This window comes from Trachemys scripta, chromosome 7, assembly GCF_013100865.1.
Source record: "Trachemys scripta elegans isolate TJP31775 chromosome 7, CAS_Tse_1.0, whole genome shotgun sequence".
Taxonomy (NCBI): Eukaryota; Metazoa; Chordata; order Testudines; family Emydidae; genus Trachemys; species Trachemys scripta.
Genome location: NC_048304.1, coordinates 23,056,009 through 23,076,373, shown reverse-complemented (window position 1 = coordinate 23,076,373; position 20,365 = coordinate 23,056,009). Strand labels below are relative to the sequence as shown.

At 46.5% G+C, this 20,365-nt stretch overlaps 1 long non-coding RNA gene across 1 annotated transcript in view; it reads right to left on the bottom strand.

Annotated features, from left to right (window-relative positions):
• Nucleotides 1–2,416: 2,416 nt before the first annotated feature.
• LOC117881088 overlaps nt 2,417–20,365 on the bottom strand; it is a 39,171-nt gene continuing 21,222 nt past the window's right edge. Inside the window, exons 2-3 of the long non-coding RNA XR_004646682.1 lie at nt 3,614–3,725; nt 2,417–3,117 (exon numbers count right to left, since the gene is read on the bottom strand). This is a non-coding gene — a long non-coding RNA (uncharacterized LOC117881088). The remainder of the gene's footprint in view (nt 3,118–3,613; nt 3,726–20,365) is intronic.

The following is a 20,365-nucleotide window of genomic DNA, read 5'->3' as shown; positions in this document are numbered from 1 at the left end:
CAATTAGACGGCAGTGGGAGAAGACCTGCACAAGCCTCGGTCTTGAGGCTGTTGAAATCTTCCCATTATCTGGCTGAAATATCAACTGGACCAGGGTAGCTAGACTCAATCTAACAGGTTTGTGTAAGCAGGCAGTGTTCCCACCCTGCTCCTAACAGATGTCGCCAGGGTGGTCTCCCTGAAGGACTTCTCTGCCCTTGCCTCTCCCCATAGTGGGCTCAGCCTCAAAAAAGGCTCAAACTCTTAATACTCCTGATTTAAAACTAATAGGACCCACTGGATCTGGTTGCCATGGTGAGTCAGCAGAATCTCTCTGCCTCTCAGTGCAGAATCCTAGCACCTGACAACCCATCACAGTCTCCTCTCTCTCTGTCTCAGAGTATAGGCCATTCCACACTATGACAGAGGACATGCCAGATACTGAACTGATATTATGCTTGGTTCCATCCAGAAGGCCAAGAAGCAGCTGGTGCCACAGCACTCAGGTGATAGCATAGAGAATAATTACTGAATGCCATTCTTCAGACAGAGAATGATTCTGTGCTCCAAGAGGAGCAAAAATAGGGGGGAGAAACATATCCACGGCCTCAGCTGCTGAAAAGAGCATAAGCTTAATAGCAACAATAGCACAAAATGAAGTTACAGGCTAAAAGGGAAAGGTTGCCCTCCAACTTCCCATGCCAATGTGCCTCATTCATAGTAGCGTCATTCATAGTAGCCACAGCCAAAGACAAATGGAGGCCAGCTTGAGGCTGACTGAACGTTTGGCCCAGTGTGCGTGATGCATGTGGATAGCATGAGTGAGGGGATTCTGGGTGTGGGTGACTCTGGTGGGGAAATGTCGGTGCCAGTGCTGGTGTGGCAGGTGTAGAAGAAAGGTTATGGGCGAGTGTTTTATGAGGGTCATGCACGTGTAACATCTCTTTCCTTTGTAGGATGTTTTTTCTTAGTCAGTCTTCAATACGTTTCGTGCACAGTATCAGTATCATCTCTGCGGATCATGTGGACGATGAACCAGCCTCCAAGGGAACTGGATTGGGCTACATTCTACTCATTTCTGTTCACCAGATTTTGCACATGCAACTGACATTCTGCGCACATAAACCCCTCTGTGCATTCAATTTGGGTGCCTACTTTCATATGCACAGTCACAAGACTTTACTGCTTTGGTCAAACACAAGTTACTGGGATCAATAAAGGGGTAAATGAATGAAATTTAATGGCCTGTGATATAGAAGAGATCAGAACAGATGATCTAATGGTCACTTCTGGCTTTAAAATCTATGCCTATATGCCATGCTGGGGCAAAAACAAAAAAACAAACAAAAAACAGAGGCCAGGGCTGAACATTTGCCCTGAGGGTGATTTCAGAATTCACCCTAATGGGTAATAAGAGGGGGGCTTGATTATCCTTAAAACATGGTTGTGACAGGTTCCCCCCAGGGTGCCACCTGGATCTGGGGTACCTCTGAGCCCTCTGACCCACCAGCCTGGGCACCCTCTCACACTGTGCTGTTGTGACAAGCTGAAAAGCCCTTCAAGCCTGCACTTTCACCAGCATTCACACAGATAGGGACACACCCAGCTGCAGTTACATGCAGGCTCTCGAACCACCAGCCTCCCAGCCTAGGACCCCAGAGCAGTACCATCCTGCCCTGGTCAAATCTGGCCAGTATATGGGTTTAATAATCAGTCAGCCTCTCCCTCAATGTGAAGAGGACCATGCACACTTGTAGTAACCAAGCTGAGATTTTCCCCAGACACCTTAGTCAAATGCACACTGGTTTGGAATAAAACAAAATAAGTTTATTAACTACAAAAAGATAGATTCTAAGTGATTATAAATTATAGCAAACAGATCAAAGCAGATTACCCAGTAAATAAACAAAACCACAAACTGAGATTAACATACTAGATAGGTAGGAGATAAATTAGCAAATTCTCACCCTGAGTGATAAACAGGCTGGCGGATTCTTAAGGCACAAGCTGCCTTTGCTTTGCAGCTTGGATTTCCCAGGTTTTCATAACACAGGCTAGAAATCCCTTTAGCCTGGGACCATCACTTCCCCCAGTTCAGTCTTTGTTCCTCAGGGTTTTCCAGGTGTGTTGTTGTAGGGAGCATGTACCAGCATGGTATCATTGCCTCCTTTTATATCTTCTCCCCACTTGCTGGAAAGCTCTTTTGCCGTGACCTGGGTCAAACGGTTCCCATTGTGTAGAGCTATCTCTGAGAGGTTTCTACTGCACACAGTTCCTAGGGTAATCCTTGTGCTCCTGTGCATTTCCTCAATAAGCCACTAACATTGTTTGGCCTTTTTACTGTTGTACCTGAAAGGCTGCTTGTGGGTGTTTTCAACCTCACATGTTTCAGTAACACATACATAGCCAAACTTCATAACTTCACATATGACGATAGCACATACAATCCAATGAGATATTAATGTCTAGCAGATCAATACTTTTAGAATGAGACCTCACAAGGCATACTCTGTACAAAACATAACCTAATTACAGGATAGTGGTAAATAAGGGGGTGCCAGGGTGTCACAGTGGCATTGTCAGTTTATGGGAATCCCATTTCTCTCTATGCACGACACAAACAGAACATGAGATATAGTAGACACCAGGAACCCACCACGCCCATCCACTCTCCCACCAACTAGTCAATGTTTGGTGCCAGTGAGTATTGTAGTGGAATTTCTCCACTGCTGCTGCTATGTCTAGACTTGTAAGGCCTCGTGGGCCTGTTATTAAAATTGAGAGGAAGGTACCCAAGTTCCATTCCCAGCTCTGCCACATACTTCTTCCCTGTGTGACCTGGGGAAAGTCACCGAACCCCTCCGTGCCTCATTTCTTCAACCATAGAACAGGGACAGTACAACTTCTTTTGTCCGTTTTATCTGTTCAGTTTGTAAGCTCTTCAGGGCAGGGACTACATGTATGTACACAGGGATCTGGATCTCAGCTGGGGCTTCTAGGCACAGCATACCCCAAATAATTAATAATAAAGTTCTGGCCATTGCAAACACTGATCCACAACTGCTCACTGGTTTCCGTTGCGGGTTGGGATATTATTCTTCACTGCAGCCCATGTCTGTGGGGGAGGGAGGAGATTCCCTATAATTCAAAAAAAAAAAAAAAAAGTGCATAAAAGACAGTTTGAGTCCTTGTGGCTGTATATTTCCTTTAATTAGTTTATGCACAGTGCATTTGCATGGAGGATGCACAGCATGTGGATGGACTTAATTAGGAGAACAATGCGTTCCTTTTAAGATAATGACTTGAGGATTAGGAAAATTGTTATTCCAGATCCATCCATGGGTCATTTGAGGTTCAATATCCGATGAACTTTTAAAATACATTAAGGTCAGCAGTTTGGATACAGTTAGTAAGTCACTTGATTTTACTGTTGCTTAAATAAGTAATTATAAATAGTGACTGCATCTGTCAACCAAATTACAAAACAGCTTGGGACATGATAGCATCAGAGGGAGACATACACATATGCTACTATACTCTGTAAAGAGTCAGACCTGCCAAATTGATCTACTGGACCTGCCAGTAGACGTGACATTTATTTGAACTTGCACCTGCACTTTCACAAGTACATCACCTGCTGCTATGGTGACCAGGGAGGAGAGAGATCACTTGGTCCTGTCCCCTCCACTGGACTTTCATCTCAGATGTGAAACTTCTCCTTTGAAGAGATGTTCAGTCCCGTGGTACTGAAAGACAATTTGAGAAGCCATTAGGAGGCTGTTTGATTGACTACGTGAAATGAGAGTTGGTCCATTTCCTAGTGAACAGGTGCCCTCTTTCCAAGGTACAAGCGCTAACCAGCAGCCTTGTTAGGAGACTCACTAGAGAGGACAAGGAACGAATGGGCACAAACTTACCTCTCCTTCCATCAGGTGAGCTACCTAGGTCAATACAGAGTCACAATGGGAGGTGACAGAGCTCACCCTGCTGCTGCCCATGCTGTACCTGTTCAGGGGATGGACAAGGGACTTCAGTCCCTGGGCTTGTGGTGGCTAAAAGAACACTGGGACCATGATTGGGCTGGTAATGTCAAACAAGAATCCAGACGCGGAGTAACTACAAATGAGGGCAGTACCCAAACCTGAATAAAACAGTAAATGGTGCAAAATACATCATTAAAATAAAGCCAGTGAAGCAAACACTGCAATAACCATCCAGACAAGCAAAATGGAGGCCGCTCCGAAAGCCTCCCCCCAGCTTTACCACTATAGGTTTCTGTGGATGTCAGATGAAAGCGATTTTCCATTATCTCCCCCTTAATATCACTCTGCTCTCATGGGCATAGGAGATCTTGTTTATAAAGGAACCCAGACGCCTCCCATTTCTCAGCATTCCCCAACCAGGGAAAGAGGCCCCTGGTATAATGACCATCTTTACAAAGACTGAATTTCCCAGCCTGACTTGATCTACAGCTGAATTAGCAGTAGACTGGGAGCAAGTCCTGTCCCCATCAAGCTCCAGGTAACAGCTTTCCCACCAGAGGTGAGCTCCCATGTGTGGGGTGATCCTTCTCCCTCAAACTCGCAGAGGAGCTGGATGTGAAGGCCATATCAAAAGATGACAGAAGTGGGAAATTCAGGGTACTTCTTTTGGCTTGCAGCACACGGTGACTAGAGCAGCTCTCCAAGTCTTGACCACAATGAGGAGCGTTGACCCCTCAGATGCTGTGAGAAGAGGGGAGAGAAGCCCTGTCCTGGGTCTTAAAAGCAGAGCTGAGAAAAACAGGAGCTGTTGACAAGCAGCACCACATTTGCCAGCGACCACACTCTCCCCGTCAGCGAGGGGCCTCCCAATCAGCTCTCAGCAGCATAAACCTTCACTTTAAAAGGAGAGAACTAATTTGGAAGGAGGACGAGGTTGGCTCTTTCGACGGCTTTAAATGGATCCTGTTTAACAAACATGGTAATTACACCCTGGGTATTGCTTCTCTTCACTTGCCCTGGAACGATAAGGAAGTTTTCTATTCAAATGCAATGAGTGTGAATTAAGCAGGGTGTTTCAGAAACACAGACAACAACGGCTTGGTGAAACCATTACACACAATATTACTGCTAAAGTTGAGTAAAGAGCAGTTCTGGAGGGAGGCAGACAGGGCTGCTTCCACACATACCTCCCATGAAAAGCCTTTGGCTTGGAGCAGCCATCTATTAACATGCACACGAGTTGGCATTTCATATGCAGGGGAAAAATAGGAGAGAGAAAGAACTTCAAAGCAGTGTTTTGTGGTTTTAGGCAACTCTGCCCAAATCGTCCACCTAAGTGAAAGGAAATGACATCAGCCCGGACTGAACTACATCTTAGCATCGAGGAAGAGTCACACGGGTGAAAGGAAGGGGCTTTGGCTGGACCTAGAGGGTTCCTAGGTTTGATGGAAGGGTGACAGGGGAGAGAATACTAACATCAGTGGATTTAGGCTCCATTGGCTTTTAGATGAGACACAGAACCCCAACCACCTGAAGCGGATGAAAAGAAGCACGGTAATTTCTGCATGAGCCAAAGCATCAGCCCTGGTTTCTCTGTGTGGCCGAATTCTGACTTGAGTAGTTATCAGCTAGCACCCCAAGTTCCCCTTGTTGTTTCAGTTGGAGATGCTGTCCCCTGCTTCATTCCCTGCGCTGAACTAATGGGCAATAATGCTGGTGCAAAATGGCTGCCCCACTCTGGCCTGCAGGTAGCTGCATTTCAGCAACGGGTAATTGAACTCCATATATGGTGTATTACAGACTTATCTCTATAGGTTTTCATACAAACACATCACTGTAGCACTCCCCTCTTAGAAAGGAAGGGGGAGTGACATAGGGTCTTCTCCAACCCACAGGAGGGGCAACAAGGCCTCCTTGCCCTCAGGAGAAGCAGAGGTCCCCTGTAATCCCAAGAGAGGCAGGGATGGCAGCACATGGCTTCTCTTTACTTAGCCCAGCAGCCAGTGTTGATGGGTGGGGGATGCTCACTTCACTCTTTGACTCTGGTCACACAAAGACCCTGGTGGTATTGGTGTCCCTGGCGCCCCACAGAGCACTGGGTCCTGGAGTTAACACCGTATGGAGGTCCCTGGAGGAGTTCACATATCTCAGAGTAATTGTTTCAGGTTCTCTGTAGACTCAGGCAGATAGTGCACCAATTACGCCCAGCTCACATACACTTGTGAAAGGATGCCATGAGATCAACTAGTAACCACGAGTGGGTAGGGCCTCTGTCTTGTGACTCATCTAAAAATGGCATTTCCACCAACATAGCACCAAAACGCCATAAGTGGGCTATCATACAGTGGAAAATGTACGACCTACTGAACACTCTCTGATGCAGCACCTGGTCCCAGCACTGTTTAACTTACATGATCCAATAACCTCACAGCCTGAGATAGGACAAGACACAGAGATAACAGGCTAGCAGTCTGCACAGTATATTAATGTGTGTGTCCCGTTACTACTGGGGGACATCTGACAATATCATGACAATTTTCTGCGAAGTGCAAAATTGGTCCATGGACAAACATGGGTTTGGGAATAACCAGGGACTGGTGCAGAGAGGCAGTTTGGTTGTGCCATCCATCACTTCTACTACCAGGAGCTGCGGCTTTGATTATTAACTGGGCCAGTCAGCTAGCTATTTAAATGATTCCCAAAAGTCATTAAAAGCCCAATCAGATATGCAGAGCCTGACTAGCGTAGGAATGCAGAGAGGGAATTATTTGCATAAACTATACTTTAGAGGAAAAACTCTATGTATTTCACGTTTCAGGCTACGAGGGTACCTGGATTTAACGGAGTATTTCAATAAACAGAGCCTGAGCAATGCTAGGCAGCACATTAGACATGGAATGGAATAAAAACCAAAATGTCAAACAAATCAATACAGGGAGGAGGAAAAGCACAGCCATCCCATACAATGCACTCCATAGCTGTCAGGCTGCAGCTGGGTTCTCAGTGAATCCCATCTCAGCAGCCAGAGTCCCTGCTGAAGAAGTTTCAGAGTGGTAGTCGTGTTAGTCTGTAGCAGCGAAAAGAACGAGGAGTCCTTGTGGCACCTTAGAGACGAACACATTTATTTGGGCTTAAGCGTTCGTGGGCTAAAACCCACTTCATCGGATGCATGCAGTGGAGAATACAGTAGGAAGATATATATATATATATACACACACACACACAGAGAACATGAAAAAATGGGTGAAGAAGTGTAGCCAAGAGACTTACTTTACATACCATAGTAATCTCCTGTCCTTATTCATAGCTTGCAAAGGTGAGCTGATGAAACAAGTGAAGATGTGGATACACACAGCTGTCAGAATGTGTCTGCCCCAGCAAGGCACATGGCAAGCTCTGCTCACAAACACATAGCCCTCTGATACACAACCATGCATATACTTAGAACACAAACATCTGCTTTAGCCCATAGAGTGTGGGGAACAGAACTCACAACTTTATTCTCTAAAAACACTGACTCTTCGCTTAGCTATCATGAGTAAAAAATCGTATGATCTTTTCTGTACACTGCAACTATTGGCGGGCAAGAACGCTAGAGAGTTAAGCAGGTTTGATTCCATTCAGTAGAGGGCAGTGCTGTGTGCACATACCCCAAAATGGTACATCATGACAGATCTGTCTTATTGGTGCATTTGTGGCAATCACAAAGGGGTCTTGACTTGATGCCTTCCATGCAGTACTCTAGGGTGAGTAGACAGCAAGTGTGAAAAATCGGGACAGGGGGTCAGGGGTAATAGAAGCCTATATAAGAAAAAGACCCCAAAATTGGGACATCTGGTCACCTTAAGTACTCCAGCCGTCTCATGAACAATACCGTGTAAGATCTTGAGTCCTGGTGTGGAACTTGACCCCACAACTACAGCTGTCTACCGTCATGCAGGTTAGGTCATGGTGGATCAGGAGGCGGGAATTCTGACAAACTGTAAATCCCTCCCCAATACCCACAACTAGGAGTGCTGGAACAACTTGTACAGTGGGGTGCTGACAGCTATTGAACCAAACTGTAAACCCTGGATATGATGGAAACCACTTCAAGCCAGGGGGTGTTGCTGTATCCCCAGCACCCCTAGTTCCAGCACCTATGCCTACAACTCAACCATGGTTTCCGGAACGTGGGCCAGGATTCACGACAACTAGAAAGCTTAGCTTAGTAACAGAATATGAAGGCAGGTGGACGTGACCTCTCGTCATCCTGTGTAGATCTCCACGAAGCACCTGCTGGGTTTAGAGGTGAGAGCTATCAGTTGACTCACACTGGCTTTATGGCCTTATGGTTAAGACAGACGACCAGGAGCTTCCTAACCTGACTAGGAACCAGTAGCCAAGGTACCTTGGGGCTAGTCACTGAAGCTCTTTATGCCTCAGTTTCCCTGTCTGTAGAGAATGTATAACTGATTTATTTCACATGGGGGATGAGATTAGTTCACTCGTGTTTGTAAAGCACATGGAGATCCTCAGAGGGAAGGTGGTATAAGGAGGGCAAAGTATTATTATTACTGGAAACTCAGCTCCTCCTGGGCAGTTATTTAATTAAAACAATAACGCCACTGGGCAAGTGTCTAATGAGCCAGCTCTACACAGGATGTTTATATTCCTCTAAAAAGAACGATGCTTAAACTAGTGGCAAAATAATACTCCTTTCTCCTAGCCCGGCTCTCCATGCAACCGCGAATCAGGCCACACAGTAGTTTGCTGACAAATTGGTTCATGTTATAAAGATAATGAAGGCATCAAATTACTTTGCACTCCTTCCCCCTGGAAGCAGTGAAGCTCTTGCAAAGAGTGATTACAGGGTTTTATTTGTGCGTGTGTATCATTTGTGGAAAGACAAGCCTCAGAGACCTATCGGCCAAGACACGGATGGCTCTAGCCACCGCTTCCTGGCAAGTTCAAATTGCTGCACCGACCTCACTGCTATGCTCTCGTCAGTTTTTTATGGCAGGTGGCTATGGCGAGACCCCCCGTGCGTCCAGCAAAGTGTTGCCTTCCTCTATTCCTTTACCTGGAACTTTATCACCATACTGTGCTGCCAGACACCATGAGAGAGAGGCAATGAGATGTACCCCTGGCTCTGTATGGTCTGACATTCAAAGTGTCACAAATGGAGAGGAAGGCACCCTCAGAAAACCTTGTGCATAGGGTAGACGGGGAGAGGGAGCCAGTGAGTGGCCTTTACTACAGAGGGGTTCAGACTGCAAACTCTGGATCAGACCTGGATTTCCAAGACCCCAGCATCAGTGAGTGTTTGGATCTGGGGTTTTGGCACCATAAAAATGGAGACCACTCACAAAACTCAAATCCAGACCTACCATTAGCTCCTATTTCCATCCTACTCTGCTCAAGTTTTTGTCGTGTGTCCAGCACTGAAATATCTGAGCAACTCCCAAGAGTTAAATGCCATTCGAGGTGACTTACATAAGTCAAATTTCCTCTCCACTCCATCCCACGAGGTACGTGGGATTGCATTTGTTCCTGAGGTGACAACAGACTATTAGCTGCTGTGTAGGAAAGCAAGGTCAATGACATGGGATTGACATTTGAACCTGAGGGTGGAGAGCTCTGTGATTGTTCTGAGCTCCTATGCAAGTAAATGACAAAGCCTCAAGAGAGCCTCACGTCCTGCTCACAAAGTTCCATCTTGGAAGCAGACGGTCCCATTGTTCCCAGGGAGCAGAGCTGTGACAGGCAGTCGAGGTTCTGGAGTGCAAGACAGCCCTATAGACATCCTGAACCCAAACCACTGGGGCTGTAAAAATAAGGATAGAAACCTTATATCTGACTCCTTTGTTAAAGAGAGTCCAGAAGGACTCCTAGACTGACTGCAGGCTAACCTGACAACTATGGGCACATACTTCCTTGATTGATGGAGATTTCAACAGCATGGCAAGTTCTTCAAACTCTTTTCCCTCTACCTACACACACAAAATCTCCATCTTGCTTGGATCTTACTTCAGCCAAAATTCTTTCATTCATGGGCTGGTTTCAGCCAGACCCTGTCATAGCTGGGTGACAGTGGTGTTTATGTCAGATATGAAGAATAAACTGAATACTGTTTGCATATTTTTGGCCTTTGAGCCCATGGGTTGTGCATTTTTCCCCATTAGCTGCATGCAGATATTAAATAAAACAGGAGAGAAAACTGAACCCTCTAGAACGCCAAAGGTGAGAGCAGAAGAAAAGTTCCTTATCACAACTTTCTGGGAATGGCCCCGGAGGAAGGATTAAACCCATTTCTCTTTACCCCTGCCACATCTCTTAGGCCAGACACTGGAACTGATGTTGCAATGCATGCATGGAGGACCAATGCTGACATTCAAGTTTATCACTATCATTTCCAAATGCACGGAGGTGTGAGGATCTTACAGGAGGGCTTTTGGTTTGGCTCACTTCCGAAATTCAGATCTAGATGGTGGCGCAGCCTTCAACCATCCCCTGTGTTTGGGGAGTTTTGAAGCTGGGGTTTGGTTTCAGACCTCTCATCATTAAAGGACTATGGTTTTCAGAGACATGTCTGCTGGCTCAACACACAGAAAAGCATTGTGGCTCTTCTTGCTTCAAGTGCCACGAGTTTGGATCCTGAAAGAGACTTGCTTAAGACTGATGTCCCTGAGCTTCCTAATTGCCCATTTCCCAGGTGGTCAACAGTGACTCTGCGCACACCAACCCCTAGGAACAAATACTAAGATCTGACCCAGCAAAGCACTTAACCCTGTGCTTGATGTCAGTGGGACTACTCATGTACTTTGCTGGATTGTGGTATTTGTGGGCAACAGCTGTTGGAAGTTTGCAATTGTCCCTTGCCTGTTCCTCCTGGGATAAAGGGGGCGTAATTCCTTCCCAGGAGGTGACTCCAGAAACCTAGGGGTAGAAGGATAATCAAGAGAAAATATTTCCTCCCAAACCAGTTATCAATCATTACATGATAATTCATCAATAATACATTCTGAGGTCAGATTTTAATATACTGGATCCAAACAGCTTTTTTTAAAGCCCCTCCAACCCCTGTGAGCTTCAACAAGCCCAGCAAAGCTCTTTAGTGATCGTAACAAATGTGTCAGGCTCTACCCTGCTATTGACTCACTTTCGGAAACATAAGTTAAGCTTTAAATCTATATTTCATATATAATCAAGCAGACAAATCAGCCTTTTGATACAGAACCCAAACCAGCCGCCGCGTCTTTATCTTGGAAAGCAGCAGGGCCAACCAAGCGACCGCCAGGGAAGTGACAGTTCTTCTTTATTATCCTCCCTGGTAGTGCCCATCTCCTCATCTCCCCTATCAACATTTCTGGGCCTTTTTGATAAAAAATAATTTAAGAGAGAGCTCTGCAGGAAGCGCGGGAAGGTTACAGATTGAGCAATCGCCCTTTGAACCCTTCCTTAAAAGGTGCACTGGAGAAAGCATCTGAAAACAGAGCACATGTTCCAGTCCTGCATGTGCAACATGAACGGGACACTATCGGGTTAAATATCCCATGAAAAATTCCCTTCCCCTGGTGACTAACAATATTGCAGATCATTAGAACTGAAAGGGGTTGTTAGAGATCTCATTGACTTTGCACTATTTCTGCTGCTTGCTCCCCTCTCTCCCTCCCCCTCAACTTCACTCTTCTCCAGACAATAAAGCTAAACTGATCTGTTCCTAGTCAGTTTCACTTTAGGACTCCCATACACTAGCACACTTTTTAGTGAGAATTTTTGAAATAAAGGAGCCATGTTTAAATAACCTTTCTACAAAAGTGTCTCTCCTACTGATGCTCACCAACCACTCACTCTCTCCCATGTACCCGTCAAATGTTTGTTCTAGGTCTTGTTTTGCTTTTGTCTGCATCAATCCGAGTGTAAGATCTTTGGCGGCGCAAATGTGTCTAACTATAAATGCAAAGCAAAACTAAAGGCACTGTCTTCTGATCCATCCAGAGTTTTGGTTCAGCCCATTATAGACTTTGGGATCCAGATCTGAGCTTCCCCAAAATATAGAGGGGTTTAATTTGGGGTTTTTGGCTTGGATCCATCCTATAGCCAGCTACAGAAATAAAGAAAATGATATCAAAACTAATGAAAGGTCAAATGGATTTATGTTTAACTTTCACCGTTTAGCCTGGTATGAATGCCCCACAAATCAATGCATTTTTCTCTGGTATGAATATCCCACAAATCAACAAGAGACAGGAAATTTAAAGTTGAGGCCGGCATCGCCATCCATAATTCACGCTGTCATGGAGGAAGAATGGGCGGAAAAGACCCAAAGAGCAGATTCTAAGTATTTGGAAAAATTTGGGCAGAAGGGGTGATTCTAAAATTTCTGCCATAGTCACTGGCCACCTTATCCCACATGGACTCTGGCTATATTACAGACCAATACTTCACTGTGCTCACTCACAATGGACTTTCGTCACAATTGCCAGGGTCCTGGAAACCAGATCAGCAGGAAGACAAAGGTTTTTATGTTTATCTGCTGCTTCTTATGCCAGTCTCCCATTACTGGGAGTTCCTTCCAAGCCATATGGCTGTCACTTTGGAAACTTTTTACCTTAAACGTCTGATGTCAACGCCACACTCAATCACTGGGTACCAGAAACATAATGTCATAAGACTGTCATGTCCCCATCTCTGTATCACAATGTCATGATGAGAGCACATGAGAGAAGCTAGTCAGGGGTGATCTAATTAATGATCACAAGGTTTCATTCAGAAAAGCTGACTGCAAGGAGCTTAACCTGGTTTCTCCACTTTAGTTAACTCACAAAAATCTAACAGCTTCACCGCCATACTTGCCCCAAGCAATTCCCCAAACTTTATGTTCAGAAAGAGCAGGGTTTGTCCGATTGTTGTTTTTTTAAAACATATCTCTTGGTTCTGTCTGGGAGTTGAAGAGAAAATATCATGTAGAAGGATCATTTGACTGAATGGAAATAGCTAAACCACTTGCACAATGGACTGTTCTGGTGAGATTTCTCCAATTTGGATAAATTCCAAAAGAGATAAAGCCCTGGTCAGTATGAAAGTAGGAAGCTGAATACTGAGGCCAAAGTTTTTCTACTTAAGTTTTTGGGTCCCCAGACCTCATTTTCAGAGGGCAGGTATAATATAGCAATTTAATTTTTTTTTTTTTTTTGCAAATCAGGCCCCTTTATGGTGTCTCAAGTAGGGCCCACAAAAATCACAGCCTAGAGTGAGGGCTCTTACAGAACACATTTGATCATAACCTTTTGCTCCTATTTCCATAGCCCTGCTATTTCAGCCCGGGGTACCCCGAGACAGCTCAGCCAGTGCACCTCAGTCCTGACTCCACAGCACATTCTACTCTTCCAGCCCCCTCGCTGTACCACCACTATTCCAGGCCATGTAGAGTTATGAAAAAAAGGCCTCCAGTTGTCTTGAATGGTGCCCTGGTTTTGTGATGTGCCCAGCAGGGACTATTAGCATATGAGACTGTGAATCTCACTTCAGTGGAGATTAAACAAAATAAAGGTTTGACCCCTTGCCTCCTGACCATGAAAACAGAGGCCATCAGAAGAAAAGAAACTAGAACTAAAGGACACCTATTTGGTCTTGTTCACCCCTGGCCATTACAGGATTGTCCTGCACAGTGCTTCACCCAGGTCAGTCTATAATAGTATTTGTGCACCAGGCACAATAGCACATTTTGTCCATCATTTACCCCTCTGGTGTGCATTGTTAAAAATCACAAAGGCTGGTTAATTAGCCCCTCATGTCCCTCTTTGTAACCCATTGCCTGTCTGGTAGCAAGCAAGGCCAACTACACACACATGCACGTCCTCCCCTCTGCAAAAATAACAGAGAGGTTCCTCCTATGCAATTACAGCTGGGTGCCCCCTAATTCTGATCTCTTGAGCATTTAATGCTCTCTCTCTAGGGTCTACACAATCCTGCTCTAATTTTGCCAGAGGCCTTTGTATCAAAGGCCTGAGCTGTGTGAAAGGTGATTTAGCAGAGATGGAGTTGGTGATTATTTTCAAAGGAACTGCTGCGGCCCCACCACGAGGGACACTGCAGCGCCTAGATAGGGGGCCCTTATCATAGTTTCTATTCTGAGATAAGATTATGTTTCCTTTTTTCATCCTCCTTCCTGAATCTTCTTGATAACAATTGGGGGCCAGTATAATCAAGGAGGTTGAAATAACCAAAAGGGTCACAAGGTGATGGTGGGGTGGACAAGCAACGGGGCTAGAAAAATGGGGAGGGGTCGGGGAGGAGGGGGAAGCTTACAGGTCTGGAAAGTTGGGTCAGTAACTAAAACAGAAATCAAGCTAGCAGAAACAGGGTTATTTTGATGGGAACAGCTGTTAAACTGCAACCAAACGAAAAGCACATGCAGCCAATGTTCTTGTGGTCGATCGTCAACAACAAAAACAAAGCAAATTGTTCACATGCCTGGGCCGCGGCCTAACCAAATTAGAGCAAAAACTGGACAAGGACAAGGTGATATTCCACCTCACAACAATGGGCTAACCCTTTTGTGAACCTGTCCTTTCATATTTTTTTTTTTAAACAAAAATAATTTCTGAGATAAACAATATCAAATTAGGTAAGGGGGAGATTTGAGGCAGGGAGGCAGTGAGACTCCACTATGGGTTTGAGTCAATTTGGATAAGACGTCAAACTAAGAAACGGGAGGTGAGTGATGATCTCTCTGCCTCTCACAGAGAGGCAGGCCTGAACTGGGAAGCTCAGATCTGGGATCATGGGAGCAGTGGATTCAGCTTGGTGCTCCAGTTGAGCCGTTCACGAATACCCACTACATGTATAGTTTCTATATGGCCATATTATACCATACCCAGTAGTTGTGCCATCGTGGACTGCAATCTCCTTAGCTTTCATAAACTAATCAGGATCAAGCTTGATCAGTATTTGGATGGGAGACTCCCAAAGAAAACCCAGTCTTGGCTATCCCATAGGTAGTACTCTTTCCTCTGAGTCAACACTGCACCAGTGCCCCAAACATTGTGTTAGAGAATGCTGGGCTTTTTGCGGGGAAGCCAGATTTCAGACCGGATGCAAATCCAACGTCTTAGTCATTTGTTGTCATTAAAGATCTCACTACATCTCTCTCAAGAGCAGAGGTGCTAATCCCAAGAACCTAGTCAAATTCAGCCTTGTGTAAGGAAGAGTCCACCTCTCTACAATTACCTCAAGGACCTCATTTCCCCTCAAACAACCTTGTTGTGTAGGGCTGCTGTTGCTAACACTCCCATATGCCACCCCAGAGGTGGCTGCATGAGTGATCTCTATATATCCCAGGCCATTGTACAGCATTTTTGGATCCTTTGTGCTGAAAGGCACCATGTAAATCCAAAGTTTTTAGAATAATACGGAAATCTCACCGGGGTGCCCTTCTCCAACAACGGTTTGTAAAACAGGAGGACGAAACCCCAAGCTTCTCCTTCACTGCTCTGGCCTTGGCCCATGGCAGCTCTCTGGCCTGTGACAGCCCCCATTGAAATTTAGCATAGACGATTATAGGGGCTAGAACTGAGGCCTGTACTTCCATGGCCAAAAAACAGCATACACTGGGAATCCTCAACCTCACTACTGGGGAGAGGGGCTCAGCTCACTCGCAGGGGCTACACAGTTTGAGTGCATTGTCTGTAAGAATCCCCAGACCAAGGAAGGTTGCTGCCTAAATCACAAGTAAACCCTCACCTCTCTTCTACAGTATGTGCTCAAAGGAAAAGGCTTGTGACATGAGTGGGCTGGAGCTGAGGGTGGATTGTGAATGTTTGTCAGGCTACTTTTGGCCACTATTGTTCAAGTCCTCGTTTTCTGCGTCGTCTCTCGAGATAGAGCCAGACCAGTGAAATGGTGACCCAGCTCCTTCACAGAGAGACAGTCCACACAGAGCCACCAGAGAAGAACTCATGTCCTCCAAGGCACCAGCGTGTGGAGTTCAAAGTCAGGCCTGTCTGACTGGAAGGCAGTGGATGGCAGCTTAGCACAGAGCTCTTGGTAATAAAGTCTATTTGAAGACTCTCAGTGAAAAGTGTGTTCCTAATAAAGGATAACATTTCATGGTCATTATGCTATACACTTAACTTTAAAAGGAACAAAAATGCTGAGAAAGTCATTTTCTGAAAAGGGCTCTCGGATTTCATTACTGTGGGTCAAGAGCCTGGGGAGAAGAATTAAAGAAAAACACGAACTTGTGCACAAATTAATTAAAGATATTTCCACTAATAAATTGTCCCTGTATCCCAAGGCAGAGCCTTCAGTTTGCGAAATGTGGTAATATTCAAGTTGTGGTTTTCTCCGCCAGGCGAACAGTTCAGCAACATTTAAAATCAAATGAACGGAGCCTTGTGATTCAGGGTTTGGGGGTTTACTTCCCCCCTTCTTCAGCCCATAGAAAATTTCTGGTATTTGAACATATTTCTAAGGAAGAAAGACAAATGCCCGTTAACCCCTGAGAGAATTAAACTGTTATGACCTTTTCTCTCCCCCCCCCCCCCCCCCCCCTCTGTTTCTCCAAGCAAGTTCTCTTTCCCTCCATTCCCACCAAAAATGTGAAAGATTCAGTTCCCTTGTGATGCAAGGATAGTGCCAATTGCTGTAACTTGAGTCAATCTGCACTACAAGTCTGGGGGTCGGCGGGAAAACAAACAAAGGAAAGAAAATAGAATTATTGAAAGCAGCATTGCTAGGACTGGGCGGCGGGCCGGAGACAGTCATATGCGGAGGGCCCCTGTTTAAGAAGGGACAGCGGAGCGGAGAGGGAGTGCACTTTAATAGTTAGAAAAGAAGGACTCCTAGTCAGAACACCTAGGTCTCGGTCCCTGTCCTGTCATTAACTTGCTGCGTGACTTTGGGGAAGTCCACGTCAACTCTTTGTACTACACTGGCCCCATTTATAAACTAGGGATAATGCTTACCCCACCTCATGGGGACTGACCCTAAAGCACTTTGAGATCCTCTGCTGAAGAGCAAGCATGATGGATACAAGGTACTGTGATTAGAAGCTGGGCTCTTTTTCTTTACTTATTTGTTTCTATAAAGAGGTGGGGCTGGATGGGTCAGGGGATTGGTACCTGGCTACAGAGCCTTCTGTCTATAGATCCCAGGTTCAGAGCAAATGAGAGTTGTTGCTATCATCGATGGCTGTTTGGTGGCTTGTGAAAGGAGTGAGGTGGGGCTCAAGGCCAGTTCCTAGCAGACAGGCATACCCCATATTTGGCACTAATGTATCCTGTTAGCAGACTCAGCACAGGCAAGGGACTGAGTGGGCCACGAAGACTGAAATACTCTCTTATCGTGCAAAGAAGGGCCCCTTCCTGGTTGTTGGGGAATGGTCAACGTTTGTGCTGCCACTGCCCATGCTGTACCTGTTCTGTGGTGATCTAGAAACATTCTGTTTCCAGGGCTCCCAATCCAGTGTTTTTCACCAGGAGGAAAGTCACAGAGTACATGCAGATATTTAAAGGGCTTGTTTCAGTTTGGTATGTATTGACCTGATCCCATTTGGCCATCACTGGTTCTCACACAGATGAGAGGCTGAAAAGGAAGGAAACTGCTTCAAGCAGTTCTTTTCCTTTATTTTTTTACTCCCTCCCCCCACTTACATTTCACAGGCACCTGAATCTGATCATGGCTTCCTCCGTCCAGTGTAAAGTTTAGTCTGAGAAAGCGCGCATACCACAATGAGTTGGGATAATATTAATGTATAGTATTCGAAGCCCCAGGGCCTGTATGTTTCATTAATTTCCTCCCCATTAAAGTAAAACGAGGATATCCTGTAGAGAATTGCAGTGAACCATTCAGACTGCAAAACTCGTCCTGACCCTGCTAAGAAAAACAGACAGAAGGGGAAGGAGCAGCTGATCACAATATACAGACACCCAAATGAAATACACTAGCTCCTAGCTCAGCTCCCTTTGCACTAGTACTACTGTGCAAATATTTAGCTTAACAGGATGTGAAGAGATGGACAGCAAGCATTACAAAAATCAGTTTTTTTTTAATTGAAACATTTCCCATAAATTCTTTGCAGAGTGGTAACCTTGGGTGAACTTTCACTCCAGGACTGAGTAGCCAAGAGGTTTGGGTTGCACATGAGTCATTCTCATGGTTGCCTCTCTCTTTATGGTTGGGACAAATATGCCAGCCAGCCCGCTCCATCTCAACTCAACCAACCCTACATGGCTTGGGTCCCAAGAGATTGCCTTTCTCCACTCATGGTCCATCATGGCGGATGATGTCTGCCAGGACACTCCAGGGAACAATCCATTGATTTAACGGCTATAAATCTCACAAAAGGCCAGTCAGTTCTGGAATTTGCTTCCGTTGATAGCCTGGCACAATCCAGGGACTTTAAAGTGCAGTGCTGTGGCCTCCACAACATTTCTGTAGGCCTCCCATTTCTTTTCTGTCCCAGCAGCCAAACAGGTTGTCCATGGCCTCATCTCTCACCTAGACCACTGCAATTTTCTCCTCCTTGTATGTCAGCATGTACCCAAGTCATCTCCCTCTCCTAGCCCTTGCTCCTAACTCCGGAGTCAATTACTGGGTTCACATTGTCCTGCACATCACATTCAAATCAAACATCTTCTTTGTGCTGCCCAGGCCCATCATCATGCAGCTCCTGCCGGTACCTCAGGTTCGGGCTCTTTGCATGATCCCCTGCCCACCCTCCCTTCTCTGGAAGTGATACTCGCTTTGATCCCCTACATATCTTCCCCTCACAGAAGAGGGGGTCTCTGTGTTTTTGTTCACACACTGCGCCCCTTGTATTTGGTGCACGCTGCCCTGAACCTGTCCTCCAAGTTCCCTCCCTTCTCACATTCAAAGCCCTCCTAAAAACTCACTTCTGCCATTTGGCCACCCAGAAGGGGAGGGAAGGTGCATAGGTTATTCAGGCTAACAGAATCACCAAGATGTGTGCACACCTTACTGAATAACCAGGTGGCCATCTTATCATCCCCTTCCCCAGCTCTGGCCCGTTTGTGACCTGAATTGGTGCCAGGAAAACTTTACAAGCTAATCCAAGGGTTCCTCCCTACCAAATCCATTCAGCTGGAGCCCTCCCCCTAGCCAGTCCATCCATGGACTTCTTAGAGTCACAGCTTGATGGGGCTCCCTTTGAACCTTGTGTCCCTTGATTTGGCAGCCTCAGCTGACGCTGGCCCAAGTGCACCTTCCCTATTGCTCCAGGGTGCTCAGTGTGCACCAGAGAGAGAGGGACTGAAGAGATTTAAAAGGGGTCCAACATCTGGCAAACTCTGAACAACACAGCAAAACATCATTGCAAAATTCAGGTAAGCTGCCCGCAGCTCTGCCTCCTTCTGCCTCTACTGGGGCTACAGTAAATCATTTCAGGCAATTGTTGCCTACCTTGTTCTGCTAGTTTTTCCGTTCTATTTGCCCTACATTCTTGAAGTCCCATCTGATGTGTTCCAGGGCAAGGCAGGGGAAAGAGCAGAGACTCTGGGAGCTATCTTTGCCGGGTGCCACTGCCAGCAAATCAGCCACGGCAGGAAACTGTGGACCCAGGCTGAAAAGGGCTAAAAGGCCCTTCCAAACGTAAGGGGACTGTTGCCCCCTTACTAGCATTCAGTGGGGGTTAGGGTGACCAGACAGCAAATGTGAAAAATCAGGACAGGGGGTGGGGGGTAATAGGATCCTATATAAGAAAAAGACCCCAAAATCAGGACTGTCCCTATAAAATCGGGACATCTGGTCACCCTAGTGGGGGTGTTTTGGTTGGCTAGTTCCCAGTACTAAAAGATTGGGGAGAGGCCAATGCTCCAGGTCAGCCTCAGCCTCTGAGCCTGATTGACAGGGCAGGCAGGCTAATCAGGGAGTCAGGATGCCAGGGGGGTCCCGGCCTCCGTGTGAGCTGGAATTGCCTGGGTCAGACAGAGTGGGGCCGAGCTAAGGAGAGAGCAGGGGCCCAAGTTGAGCTGGGGAGCAGAGCTGTGCCAGATCCAGAGGGGCCAGAAAAGCAGCCACAGAGCCAGCGACACAGCCCAGGGAGAGCAGATCCTGTGCTGGGAGCAGACCTGCAGCCACAGAGCCAGGTGTGGTGAGCAACTGGGGCCAGCCAAGGGGGGACCTTAGGCAAAGGGTAGGGTTACCATATTTTGTGCCTCCAAATGGAGGACACTCCCCGGGGCCCCGGCCCCGCCCCCAGCCCCGCCCCTCCCCCGCCCCCTCCCCTGCTTCCCGCGAACATTTGAGTTGCGGGAAGCCTGTAGCAGGTAAGGAGGGTGTGGGGGGAGGAGGCGCGGCCCAGGCTGGGTCGGCTTGGGCCCTGGGGTGCCGGCCCCGGCCGACCACCCCCGGCGGCCCGGCGCACCCCCCGGCTCCCGGCCCGGCGACCCCGGACCGGC